The sequence below is a fragment of the Salminus brasiliensis genome, chromosome 4 (genome assembly GCF_030463535.1).
Source record: "Salminus brasiliensis chromosome 4, fSalBra1.hap2, whole genome shotgun sequence".
In the NCBI taxonomy this organism is placed as follows: Eukaryota; Metazoa; Chordata; class Actinopteri; order Characiformes; family Bryconidae; genus Salminus; species Salminus brasiliensis.
In genome coordinates, this window is record NC_132881.1 from 13369458 (window position 1) to 13384193 (window position 14736).

At 38.5% G+C, this 14736-nt stretch overlaps 1 long non-coding RNA gene across 1 annotated transcript; it reads left to right on the forward strand.

Annotated features, from left to right (window-relative positions):
* The first annotated feature begins 2536 nt into the window (after nucleotides 1–2536).
* LOC140554003 (uncharacterized) lies at nucleotides 2537–3226 on the forward strand. The gene is made up of 3 exons (XR_011979581.1): nucleotides 2537–2570; nucleotides 2773–2883; nucleotides 3210–3226. It is a non-coding gene; the product is annotated as an uncharacterized lncRNA (long non-coding RNA).
* Nucleotides 3227–14736: the final 11510 nt, after the last annotated feature.

Sequence of the window (14736 nt, forward strand, 5' to 3'; positions counted from 1 at the left end):
GACAATCTCCTCTTCTGGAATTTGACCCTGGAGATCTTCCTGCCTTTCTCCTTCTGTATGTCCTGGTTCCCTTGAGCCTTCCACATCTCCTCCAAGCAAATGGGCTGCCTCTTCCCTAAGTTCTTTAACACAATGTGACAAATGATACCACGTTGGAGACCCTTTAACCTGGACTGCAGTTCCAGTACTACGCACAACCTCAGGACCTTCACGGCGTTCGTTATATCATTTTCTTCTAAACACCTTCACAAACACCTTGTCCCCAGGTTGCACCACATTCCTCTTTTGCTCATCCAGCCTCTCCTGTACCTCTTCTTTCTTTTGCCTGTCAGACACATACATGGATATTCTCTTATGTGGATTAGCCATGTATGTCACATACGCTTTCATTTCATCTTCCAAAAGTCCAAGACTTGGACCCTTTCCCCCTGTATGCAGGCACGGTGTTGGCATTCGTCTGCCTGTCGCCAACTCATGTGGCGTCATATGCAAATCACGCAGCTCACTTGAGCGACACACCATTAATGCCAATGGAAGAGCAATCAACCCAATTCAAACCTGTGTGCTGACAGATTTTCACAATGCGGTTTTTCAAAACAACATTCATTTTCTCACAAATTCCCTGACTTTGAGGATGATATACTGCCCCAAGACACTGTTTTATCCCCAATTTTTGCCAAATTAATTTCACTGTCTTATCCACGAACTCCTTCCCATTATCTGAGGATATCCGATCTGGAAGTCCCCACCTGCTTATGACCTCTCTGCACAGAAACTTGGCAACGGACTGTGCATCTTTCCGTTTGGTTGGACAGGCCTCTGGCCACCTTGAAAAGCGGTCCACTACAACGAACATTGTTTTTCAAGCAAATTGTGCATCTACCAATGACATAGTCTATCTGCTCAAGCAAATATGGTGCCCAAAACCCATACTCCTTAATAATCTTCCTCCTTACCTCGCCCCTTGCCACATGGGCTAAACCATGCGCTTCTTGAATCATCAGACCTAACAGGTCAGGAGGTGCTACTACCAGCCCCTCATGATTCCTCCAAAGGCCAGTAGAGTCTTTAGTGGCTCCTTGATCTCGCCACAACTGTTTATCTATCTCAGGAACTGCTTCCTGCATTAAGGTCACATCCCTAATTGTTATTCTGTCTTTCATGTCTACCTCATGTGTAACCAAAAAGACTTCACCCCATTTGTCTGCTCCTGTAACTGCCTTTGCAGCTTCATCAGCCGCTTTATTCCCCTGTGTGACCCTTGACATATCCCTTTTATGTGATGCACATAGCAATTTCTTTGGGTTTCATCATGGCATGTAACAATTTCATTATTTGCTCATGATCCTGTATAGGGGAACTATCAGCAAGTTGTGCTGAAGCCAGCTGTGGTATGACTGCAGCCTTCTCAACCACAAAGTTTTCTCCTTGGGCTTTTACTACTGCATAACCCACACACAATTTGTCTCCTCTCCTATAGCAGGACCCATCAGTCCAATATTCCAGGTCTGCCTTCTCCGGTGGGAGGGCTTTTAAATCTGACCTAAGCCTTGAGTATTTCTCAGCTTCTTGCACACAATCATGTGGCTCACCATCTTTTGGAGTTGGCAAAGTTTCAGCTGGATTCACTGTGGCACACCTTACTAGGGTGACATCTTCCTGCTCTAAAAGCCTATAATAATCTCTAAGCCTTGGCATAGTCAGTGTATATTTGCCATGGTTCAGTAGGTTTCTAAGGCTATGATGGGTAAGAATTGTTACTGGCTAACACATCGTGATTGCTGATGCTTTGTCATACATTAGATAAACTCCTACCATAGCTCTATAACACAATGGCAGTCCCAACTCAACTTCTGAATAAGCTGTGGAATAATAAGAAACAGGCTGTGGACTTGTTCCTGTACCTGTCGCTTGACAGAGGACTGCACATGCATATTTACCTCCAGTAGAAGTAGACACATACAGTAAGAAATTCTTGGAGTAATCTGGAAACGCCAATGCTGGAGCTTCTTGTAACCTCTGTTTCACGGTCTCAAATGCTAAAAGACCCTCTTGTGTCCAGGAAAGATTACAGTGGAATTTGGCATTTCCAGTATCTTTAATCATAGCCCTCAAAGGCCCCATTACAGGCTTTCAGGACCAATGGCTCCCTCCATTCTGATGGTGCATACAGCCAACAAGGGTCTGTCCATTGCAACTGTGTGTGTGGCTCGCTATCTATCTGTTTGCAAGTGTGTAACAGGTAGGTGGTCATTCAGTTTCTATACATGTATTGACTTTTTGTTGTCTTACAGGCTTTAAAGATCAATGGCTCCCCCCTTCCTGGTGGTGGATCTGTCCTTCAAGGTGCATCGGCAACTGTATGTGACTCGCTACTATCCGTGTGGAAGTGTGTAACAGGTGGATGATCATTCAGTTTCTATACATGTATTGACTTTCTTTTTTTGTGTTACAGGTTCTCAACAAGTCAATCAACCTCTTCTTCTCCCTGAAGGTGTATCCTTCTAACAAATATATTTTCATCTGCAACTGTGTGATTCGCTGTCCATCATTCTGCAACTCTGTGACAGGTAAGTGATCGTTCAGTTTCTATACATGTATTGCCTTTTTGTTGTCTTGCATGCTTTCAGGACCCAATGCTCCCCCCTTCCTGATGGTGGATCTTTCCTTCAAGTCACCTGTGTGTGGCTCGCTATCTATCTGTCTGCAAGTGTGTAAGAGGTAGATGATCATTCAGTTTCTATACATGTATTTTCTTTTTTTGTCTTACAGGTTCATGACCCCATGAGCCCCTCCCTCCCTGACCATGCATCCAGCCACCACAGCCTGTCAATCTGCATCTGTGTATGGCTCACTGTCTATCTTTCTGCAACTGTCTAACAGGTAGGTGATAATTCAGTTTCTGTACATGTATTGACTTTCTTTTTTTTGTCCTACAGGTTCTGATGGTGGATCTGGTGGACAAGGGTCTGTCCATGTGCAACTGTGTGTGTGACTTGCTATCTATCTTTCTGCAAGTGTGAAAGGTTAGTTTCCTTTCCTTTTTTTGTCTTATAGGTTTTCAGGACCCCATCGTGATGGTAGATGTGGCCAACAAGGGTCTGTCCTTCTGCAACTGTGTGTTTTTTGCTTTATATCGGTCTGATTCTGTGTAACACATAGGTGATCATAAAGTTTCTATATATGTATTGTCATTTGTTTTGTCTTAGTTTCATAGGACCCCCCCGTAATGGTGGATCCGGGCAACAAGGTTCTGTCCATCTGAATTTTCTTTTTGTGCTTCTTGATTCAGACTGTTGTCAGTCCACCCACTGATCCTGACTCAGTCCCAGTGATGAGCTTCACTGGTAGAGAGACCTCACTTCTGGTTCTGTGGTGGACCCTCTGCTCAGAACTCCATCAGGACATCTCCATCCCTACAGCCTGCAGCTAGGCCAAGAAATTAAGCAGCGCCTGTGGGAGGAGTGTCGCTGTCCCGCTCGGAGTATGGAGGTCCAGATCGCAGAGGTCTTCAGCTCACCAACTGGGACAAGCTTCGCCTCTCACTTTGAACTGGACACAAGCAGAGAGCCACTGCCTAAGCAACCCAAGAGGAAAAGGAGGAGGCGAAGACACTGAGATCAGGAAAAGCAGCAAACATGACTTTTAACTCCTTTTTACTATTTTAACTACTTTTCTTCTTCTTCTTTTTTTTCTTCTTCTTCTTCTTATTGTTATTGTTATTAAAATGTACTTTTTTTCTCTCATACCTGATGTACTGTCATGAACTTTGGAACAGAAATGTGCAATTGTGAAATATAAGCTTAATAATAGAACTGTAATCTATAAACCTATTCTAAAGAAAAGTTCTTTAGAACTGAGCTTCTAAATTTCACTGAACCAAACTGGATTTAACTTCAACAATGTACGGATACATAACATGCTTACCATTTGCACTATGATTATTTGCACAGCTGTATAGATGTTAAGTTTCTGTAGATATTTATATCATATCTGTACATAATAGTTTGTATATAGATGTCTACTCGGGCTACATATTGATGTACAGTATTCATACCTGTACAAGTACAGATTTCTGATTACAGATTTTTTTACAGCTCTTTGTTACTTTTTTAACTTATTATTTATTCTATTTATTGTTTCGTGTATTTTTCTCTTTTAGTATAATACTTGTTAACGGTCTGTTTTTTTGTTACATGTCATAGTTGTGTTGCTCTCACCAAGTAAAAGTGTAACATAGTTGGCGGAATAAAGAGATTCTGAGATTTGGGGTTTACTGTGTAAAGTGGTCTGTTTTCATCTATTTCCAGAGGTAAAAAGTAACATTCCCACTTCTTTTATTACAGTAGTTTTAATAAAGTATGAGGACATCACATATTTGGGCCTAGGTCATCTTCATTCATCTTTAATAAAAGGCTATTAATCATCAGCTGCCAACGATGCCTCCCAAAACCTGTTAAAACAATCTCTACTTTTCCAAACTGAGGATTACATCTTCATCTAAAATGGTTTAAACTGGTTTATGCTGGTCTGGTTTGCTGGGGTATGCTGTTTTTTCCTAGAAGGGCAGTTTCTCAAAGGTTTATAGTCTTTGTGATGCTCTTATACTGTAACACCTGCTAGTGTGAGGTGCATTCCACTGATGTGTCTGTGTGCATTTTTCACCACTTAAATAGTAAATAAGCCTGTTAAAGAATTGATTGTCCATAAAATACTCTTATGAATTATTCACACAGGATTATGAATTTTTTCTAGAAAACAAGCAGTACATTCTAATACACCAAATACAATAATAATTAATAAATACAATAAATTAAAGTCTAAATGAACTAAAATGACAATCACTTGTTAGTGTTACCTTTATGGTAATAGAAGGGAAGTGGTATTTTGAGGAACCAATATTCTGTAGTCAACAGTAAACAATTATTTAAATATACTTTTGGTATTATATTATAAATATAATATATAATATTATATATAATAATTATATATAATATATAAAATAAATATATATTTTCATTATGTAATATAACATAATTATATTATGATTAATTCATACTTATATGCCAGATTAAAATTTATGGAAAGATATTTATTGATCATTACTGAGATGTTTTTCTCTGAATAAAGTTTTGCTTTTATCTTAATATAAATGTATCTTTATTAATCAAATGTTAAACACTAGCATGTTAAACTGATGTAATACTGTTGTTGCTACTCTGGCATTTAAAACTGATACTAACAGGTAAAGCTAGTGTGACCCATACTAAGGGTATTACAGTAGGAGAAGAGCAAGTACACCTTTCTAATTGTTTGCTCCAGTTATCATTTGGTTCAGTGCCAGGGACATGTGCAGGTAGCAGGAGGAGAGCTCTCGTTAAAGTTCAGCACAGCTTGGAATTCTTCATTCGGACGGTTTGGAGGATGTGGAGGAGTGAACTGCTGTACAGGCCAGGGAGTCCGGTATGCAGCATTGAAGCCAGATGCAGGTATTTGCTGTGTGTTGGTTTTAGTAGTTGATGCTGTAACGGAGTCACAGTATCTGCTGCTGTTCAGCTTGTGTGAAAGCAGGTGTCTGTTGGTTCTAGTGTGCAGCAGCTTGGACTGCAGTTTTAGTGAGGCTTTGAGGGCTTCATTTAAAATGGATGGTGTTTGTGGCATTGAACCCGGTCTGCAACAGTGAGGCCTAGATACAGGTCCCTACTGTTTGTGTCCAAGTTAGCATGTAGCAAATGTAGAGTCTGCTCGCTAATGCACTTGTCTTTAAAGCAAACTCTTACTGACTGCAGCGTGTAGCAGTGCCTGGGGTTTGGGACTGAGTCTGGGTTAGTGAGCAGAGAGCAGAGCTCTAAGGCAGATGCACTAAAGCTTTGGTTACAGGTGTGTAAATGTATGTAATTGACTGGGGGTTTTGGTGGAAGCTGCAGAGCATTAATGTAGTGTGTTTCCCCTTACAGGAGTCGAATCCCCTGCTAGTTTAAATGAATCACTGCTCTTTCCTTCCCCTTTACATGCTTTTATAAATAAGAGTCTTAATCTCATTGTTTTATTGAGTGCCAATATTTTAGACCAGTGTTATCTTTAGATTAGTTGTTTCAATGTACAACAATTAGTAAATGAAAAGTAGTAACTCCTTTTTTTCTTTACTGTAACATCGTACATCAAAGTGAGTAACAAGCTTTGGGTCGTTGTGGAATGTATAATTCACATGTATTTATAATTTGGTGGTTTTGTTGTGAAGTTTGTAGTGTTCACTTATTTATTGAATTAATTTATTTTATTTTATTTGCGCTCTTTAAGTTCTTGTATCTCATTGTGTTTGTTTCATGGTTGTGCTCCTGACTTCCTATATATCCAGTTAAATGGATAATTGGTACTTGAGGTTGTAATACGACACTGTCTTATTTTTACTCATTTTTATGTGCAATAATTTTACACTAGTTATCGTGCACTTGCTATCCGCTATCGAGCTAACCTTGTGTAAGATCATCAGATAATTGGGATCCAAATAAAATAATAAAGCAATAAAAAACAACTACCACTAGATAAAACACACTGTTAAGGGGGGGGGGGGGGGGGGCAACTCGGCTGGCTAAGCAGTAGCATGCTAGCTAATACAATCCAAGAGAACTTGTAGTGACGAGAAATATCAGAGACCCCCCTACTGAGGACATTATATGACCTATACTATTAGACATTATTCTAAATAGATAAACCACTTGATTATGCCTTCCGTTTTGTTCAGACCCTAGAGGGCGCTCAACCACAAGTCCAAAATGAATGGGTCCATACAGAGCTTTTGTGCAAAAGTAATAATGATTTTGATATAGATAACTGCTCACATTCTCCACACAATACATCATAAAACAACTCAACACACATTTTAATCAATTATAAGACATCATTTAAGACGTCAGTGAGTCTGACCAGCCAATAAGCAGTTCAGTTCACCAGTCAATCAGCACTCAGCAGCCAGAATGGGAGCGGTTTCTGCTCTACATCTGTTTCCTGTAGGGCAGGACGTTGTAATGGGTGAAAACGCGGGTGGTGGAGGAGCTAGCAGAGAAAATACACTTAATCCTGGCTTCCCTCGAGGCACACACACAGGACACACTCCATGCGGGGTAGAAGACGGGTTTAATAGTACATAAGCACCAACGCATCTCCCCATTACTGTCCAGATAGCTTAGAGTAGGTACATCAGACCGGAGGCCATGCTACAGCTAACTCACCGTCTTCATAGAGAGGCACAACTCTGGCGCACATGCGCAGTAGTACAATACACGTAAAACCACCGTTACAACGTGTGTGCTGTTACATTTTTTTCTTATTAATTTATGTAAGGATTTCTTCTGCTTTAGTAATTAAAGATTAAAGATGATTCCTGCCTGAAAGACCAGAAAAAAAACATTCAAACATTTTTAACCACTGAAACCACTGAAGTCTTATAATTGTTGATTAAAAGTGTGTTGAGTTGTTTTCCTCTGTTCTGTGTTACAGTGAGAGCTGTTATCTGTATAAAAATGATGAATCATTTATAAATGACAATTTTGGGTCTCTGGTAATTCTTGCTCCTCCAGCAGCAGCAGAGTCACTGGGTCAAACGAAACGAGCCTCGTCATTTCTTTTATGATTGATACAGTCAGTTACAGATTCTGGCCGCTAGACGGAGACAAAGCGCCAATTACACGGGTGTTACTCCAGTAAGGGCAGACATATGTTTGTCGTAGCATCTCTGTTTCTGGTAAACGTGTTATTTATAACTGTATATTCAGTGCCAGCATTTAATAATTTATAATTATAATTTAATAATTTAATAATGTTATCTGGTGGTGTCCAGCACTTTTCTGATACAATCAACGAAAAAAATCACCAATTTAATTTAATTTAATTTAATTTAATTACATTTAATTAAATTTAATTTAAAAACATCTGTTAAAAGCCACCACTGTTAACACTTTTAAATTCATGTAAAATCATTGATTGAATAATTCAATATCAGTATAATTTAAAAATGTTAAAAATGATAAACGCTGTGAGGGGAAAATACAGCGCTGATGTAATGTGGTTAAGTGACCAGCAGATGGCAAATATACCGTTTAATATCAGACTGAGTTAAACCTGTGTTAAAAGACCAGCAGCTGGAAAGCTCCAGTAGAAATCCTGATTTAATGATCATATAAATGATCAGGACAGACGAAGAGGTTCGTTAAGCAGGGTGACCAGACGCCCTCTTTTTACCGGACATGTTCTCTTTTTGGGATGTGAAAAATGTGTGCGCATTTATTTCACATCTGTGTCTCTTTCTACAGTCACTACTCAGTCTGTGTGCAGATTTATACACTGGAGTTTAATATTAGAGAACAACACACAATTTCCTAAAGGTCAAGGTCAGGAGTGAGCAGTATTTTAAACATACTTCATGAGTTGCATATATTCTAATGCACAGTATAAAAACATAAATGAGGTATTTGAAAAAGAACACTGATCAAAATTAGAGAACACTCTCAGACACCTGCAAATTGTTGGTGTTAATCTGGCACGTGGTGCTAATTTCCTTAATTATCTGACAAACCCTATTTAACTGGCAGCATAACTTTCCTGTTTTCACTGACTTTGCAAAATGGAAAGCCGTTCCAAAGTGACTGAAACCCTCCGTCAGCAGGTTGTCAAGATGAAGGCCAAAAGGGTGACCCTATCAGCCATAGCAAGAGAAGTTGGTCGTATCCCAAGTCTGTGATTTCTAGAATACTGCATCTTTACAACACCACAAACTCATTCAAGTCCCCCAAGAAGGCTGGTCGTCCACGAAAGACAAATGCAAGAGAGGACAGGATAATGCGGAGAATCTCCATGGGCAATCGGTTCAACACTGCAGCTGGAATTGCTCACCAGTTCAACGTTTACAAGCATTTGGACTGAAATCCCACTCTGCAGTGACCAAACCTCTCATTAGCAGAAAGAATCAAAAGGCTAGATTAACCTTTGCTGAGGAGCATGTTGTGTGGACAGAGGAAAAGTGTTCCAGAGTTCACTTTAGTGATGAAAGCAAGTTTCATTTATTTGGGTCTGATAGGAAACCGTCGACAAGCTGGGGAAAGACTGAACCCAAAGTTTGTAAAGAAGTCAGTAAAAGGTGGAGGAGGAAATGTCATGGGTTGGGGAATGTTTTCAGCAGCAGGAGTTGGGCCTCTCATACAGCAGAGTGAATGCAAGTGTGTATCAGAACCTTCTTCAACAACACGTGGTTCCTTCCTTGCATTTGTCACTCAGTCAGCCAGCAATTTTCATGCATGACAATGCCCCCTGTCACACAGCAAAACGGGTAAAGCAGTTCCTTGAAACTGAAAACATTGAAACAATGAAATGGCCAGCTCAGAATCCTGATCTAAACCCAATAGAAAACATCTGGAAAATCCTTGGTGATAAAGTTATGGCCAAGAAACCCACTACAGTCACCGAACTGTGGAAGAAACTGCAAGAAGAGTGGACCAAAATCACACCAGAGCAGTGTGAGAGACTAGTGATGTCCTGTGGCTGCAGATGTGCTGAAGTCATTCAAAGCACATGCCTGTACACTTCCTACTGACTGGTGACTGTTGTAACCTTCAGAAAATTTAGTTGTAATCTTTCTCTGTGCTACAGTCATTGCTGTTCTCTAATTTTGATTATTGTGTTTTTTGTGAAATAAAGATTTGTTGTTGAATACTTTGGTTATTTTGTTAAACACTGTTTTGTTAAACACTCACAAGAATTTGAAATCCTTCAAATGTTGACCAATGAAGATTGCATTATTTCTGCAAAAATCAAGTGTTCATACATTGTTCTCTAATTTTGATTTCCAGTGTACAGCTTTAAACATGCCTGTTGAAGCCCCGCCTTCTCACCGACACGATTAGTCTACATGTACAGGGGTCTACAGCAACCATTGGTCAAACTGCTTCTCACCACAGTAGATTGGCCACAGCCTAAAACACAAATGTAAATAAACACAAATGAGCTCGTCTGTATCTGAGTTTTTTATTTTATTTAGGAATTTGTTTATATATTTTACATTGACATGAATCTGAAAAACTTAAGTAAACGGTGGTAAAAGTAAAACTTTGTTTTTAATTATTTTACTTGACACTCAAGTTGGACTGAAAGGAGATGATTTGGCCCTGTAAGCAGAGTAAGGCTATTTATTAATTTTGTTAAATGATTAATGTACGTGCTTTAATGTTCATAAACAAACTTGCTTGAGATATTAAACATTACATATTAATGTCCTTCTCTTACTAAAATGACACTCAGTGGAGTAATAGTCATACTGTTTAGTAATGACAAACACTTCAATTAAAATAAAACCTTTATTCATTTTTAAGCTTCTCAGGCTGCAGCAGATTAGGGCTATTTTTACAATCGAATAATCTGACAATTATTGAAATAAATAACTGATTTAGCTTGAGGTAGTTTAAGGTATTTGCTAAGTAACAATTAAGTTCATAAAAAATTTATAACTTAGTCAGAAATTCACTGTGTTAATGAATTACGCTGCTAATATAAAAGTTATATAATATAAAAGATTAATAAAACTCCAATACCTTTTCTCTTTTAAATTTTAAAACCAAGGATTAGTAATGTAGCAGCAATAAAATATAACAAAAATAGATCAGTTTTCCCTTAATCAGTTTTCATATACATTTTTGGATGAACAACAAAATAAAAGTGGAAGTGGGAATTAATGTAAGACAGTAATTTTTCTCAGTCAAAAAGTATTTTATGTTGCAGATTCGTTTGTATTAGTCACTTTTATTTTGTGGGGTCTGGCCAGAGCCACAAAGTAGTCGAGAGACTTTAGCTCATGACCGGAGAGCGGGACTTAATCTGTAAGCAGCAACCTGATTGGTTGTTTTTGTTGAAGGGCGGGACATAAAGTAGCTGAAAGCATTGTTTAGAAGGGGTGTCCACAAATATTTGGACTTAGACACTGCTTAATTTACCAGCCTAGGAGGACTGGAGAGTGATCCATATTGAGGCCATGGAACAGCAGGGAGGCTCTCCACCAATGAAGCTCGTCTCTGGGACTGAATCAGGAGCAGTGGGCGTTCTGAAGGCAGTCTGAATCAAGAAGCACAACAAGAAAATTCAGAACCTAATTTCTGAACATCTTCAGTTGAGTCATGTATGATTGTTCCTGATCTGTTTCTTCAACTAGTTGTTTTTGGACCTAAATCTACATCTACAGAGGAGCTTCCATCTACTACCTCTGCTCTGAAGGAGGAGTATATTAAATGAGGGAGGATCATAGATGAAGGGTTTCTAAGTTGAGCTGGTGTGTGGTTTACCTGCTGAGGAGTACTGATAGACGTGGAGATGCAGACTAGGGCTGCAACTAACGATTATTTTAATAATCAATTAATCTGTCGAAAAAAAATACATTTCCATGTCTTTATTTAAAAATAGAACATTGAATAACAGAGCAAATAAGTGTGTACAATAATTCAATAATAATAGATTACATTATTAAATAAATTAAATAAATTAAAAATAAAATAAATGAAATAATAAAGAAAAATAAGTGCATTGCTGATGCAAACACTGCACTGTATTGGAGTGAGGAGTGAGACAGGATGAATTGCCTTTAGTTTGTATGTTTTTTTTTTAAACTTTTATAAAGCACATTTAAACACTGCTTAAGCGAATTACACAGATAATAAAAGTAACACACACACACTTACACACTCTATCATTGTCATTGTTTAGTTAAGCAAAAAACAGCATGTGCCGTGTTACACCGGTTCACATAGTGTGAGTGCACCGTTACGTTTCCTCACTTCAAAACAGAACTAACTGGGGTTATTGTAGTGACTGTGCTCCCACATTGGTGAGGATTTAAGCTGAACTTCTGTTCTGCGTCATTCATGTTTAATTTTTTGGAATATTTTTACTTCTTGATGTTAAATTTATTTTAAAGATTATGCCTCCGCTCTGACTCACTTCGCTCATCTCCCTCTTATTTATACATTTTTTCCAGAGTAGACAAAGCGCCACAGGTAACGTAAGCGGAGATGAGCTGATATGACAAGACGAGTAACACATACATCGTGCGACACAACAAATCCATAATGAAATTCGTTGCCAACACTTTTAATAATCGATTATTATCAATTTTATAGATTCAGTGTAGCAGCTCTAATGCAGACATTTCCTCCAAGTCAGCCGTTTTGTAGATACTAGTGTCCTTCTGAAGCCGTACTGGTCTGCAGAGGAATGATTCCTTGAATTCTGAAACTAAAATACGAATGTTTAATTATTATTATTAATTATTTTGCACAGTTTAAAATATTACTATTTTTTACATATAAATGTACCATTTCTGTACAAGATGTTAAGGTTGTATAGAGGCCAAACCTTAATCCACTGCATTCAACCGATACTCACTTCGTAATCAATGCTAAATGAGTCTGCTTTCACTAAAGCTTTCTCTTCTTTTAAGCATATCATGAGTTTTAACTCTTTAAACAGTTTAAGAACTAGAGCTCAAGCTGTACGCACCTCTCCTCAGCCGTGCCGCAGAAGACTGGTGTTCTGCCGATTTCTACCCATCCAAATGTGACCTGTGCAAGCGCGGACCCACAACCCACCAACAAATGCTTTCATGTGTTTTTTTTTTTATGATAAATCTGTTTTTCTCACGTGCAAAATACAATCTCAGCAGACATGTAGAAAGTACTAGAGACCCAGACTTGAGTAAAAGTACAAGTGCCCAATCAAAAAAGTGACTTGAGTAGAAGTAGAAGTGTCTTTAAGCTCCAGACTTAAGTGGAAGTACTTAAGTATTGCATGTAGTTACTTAAGTACTGAAAGTAAAAGTACAGTATTGTGTTCTGTAGTTCTTACAGAAAGCAGTCAAAAGTCTGAGTATCAGTGTTTCTATTATTTCAAATGCTCAGACTTAAGTACTGTCACAGTTCCTCTGGCTGTAGTAGAAGGACAGAACTGTAGAAGACTGAGTTCATGAACATGAACCATTCGGCCACATACGAGTATTTGAAGGTGGGGAAGGTGGTGTTTCTTCTAGTGGTTCTTCCATCTCGGAATAAACTACAGAGCTCTAGCGTTAGTGTCCTCACTGCAGCTGCAGCACATAAACATCTAACGGAGTAAAAGTATTAAACTCATCCAAAATATGTAGTGAAGTAAAAGTGGAAGTAGGAGATAAAATAATCCTCCAGTAGATACAGATACAGTATTTTAGTACTTAAGTACAGTACTGAAGTAGTTCTACTTCATTACTCTATATCTCTGAATCTGAGGATTTACTTGGGTGTTAATATATATAAATATATAAAAATGATTTCTTATTACCATTATTAGCTTATATTTACACTGACATGGTGATTTACACTCTCCTGCTGGGAGCGTTCTCTCATATAATGATTTTAGTCTATCATCATTTCCTACTTACTGGTGTATTTAGGCAGCTTTATCTGTAAATATACACTATGGTAACATTGACAGAAAACGTGATCCATGCACAAACCGTTCCTGGTTAGTGCGAGAAACATGAGTGATGACATCAACTAATTTTTTTTATTTAACTAAATTTAAAACTAATCTTAGTTGTTGCACCTAGACCTTGCAGAATAGTGTAAAATAGTGTGTATTTATGTGTATAGATTCTGGATTTGAATTTGTGTATCATATACTATATAATAAAAGTCACTTGACTTGATTTAGGTAAGCAGCCACTGAATCTGGATCATGATAATATTGTTAATGGTGATAATTCTGCAGATGATGCAGATCATTTGTCAGCCTGATAATGTCTCTGTCTGTCTGTCTGTCAGTCAGTACACACAGTGGCGGGGCAGGTGCAGGGACCCAGTCAACAGATCAGTGAAATGTGAGTACACACACACACAGACTAGCTTTCATCGAGCGTACCATCATCACCATCTCAGTGTATGTTCAACAGGGTAAAGTTAGTTAAAGGTTTTGGATTGGAATTAGGTTTATGAGTAGTGTTATGCTTTATTTTATAGGTGTTTGAGGTGTAGGATAAGTGAGACTCATGCACTACATGGACAGATGTATTGGGACACCTGCTCATTCATTCTTGATGCTGTTTTATTGGATTGACTGTCTCTAGTGTCTAGGGAAGGCTGGAGACAGCTTACTAGATTTTGGAGCATTGCTGTGAGGATTTGATTGCATTCAGCAAGAAGAGCATTGGTAAGGTCAGGATGTTAAATAATCACCACCCCAACTTATTCCAAAAATATTGGATGAAACACCATTAATCACTCCAGAGAATGTGTTTGAGCTGTGGCGCAGTGGAACATTCCACAGTTCCACTGTGCCACAGCTCAATACTGGGGGGCTTTATACCCCTCTGCCCCACGACTGGCATTAGGCAGCATGGTGCCAATAGATGAATGCTCCAGAGAGTCCTATTCTGTTGGCACTACTTCTCTACAAAGACTAAAGTGTGTGCATTTGCATATATGTGCAATGGGTGCAATTTAAAGTAGCTGAATGCATTTATTAGAAGGGGTGTCCACAAACATTTGGGCATATAGTGTGGGTTAAGTGAAAGGGTTTGCAAGTAGTTTTAGACAACCCAAATTTTACAAATATTTTTACAGTAAAATGTTACAATATCTGCAGTTTATTGAACAATTCTTCATGCAGCTCATGATTAAACATGAGAGAAAAAGTACATTTATTTACAAGAGAAGTGATCATTAAAGT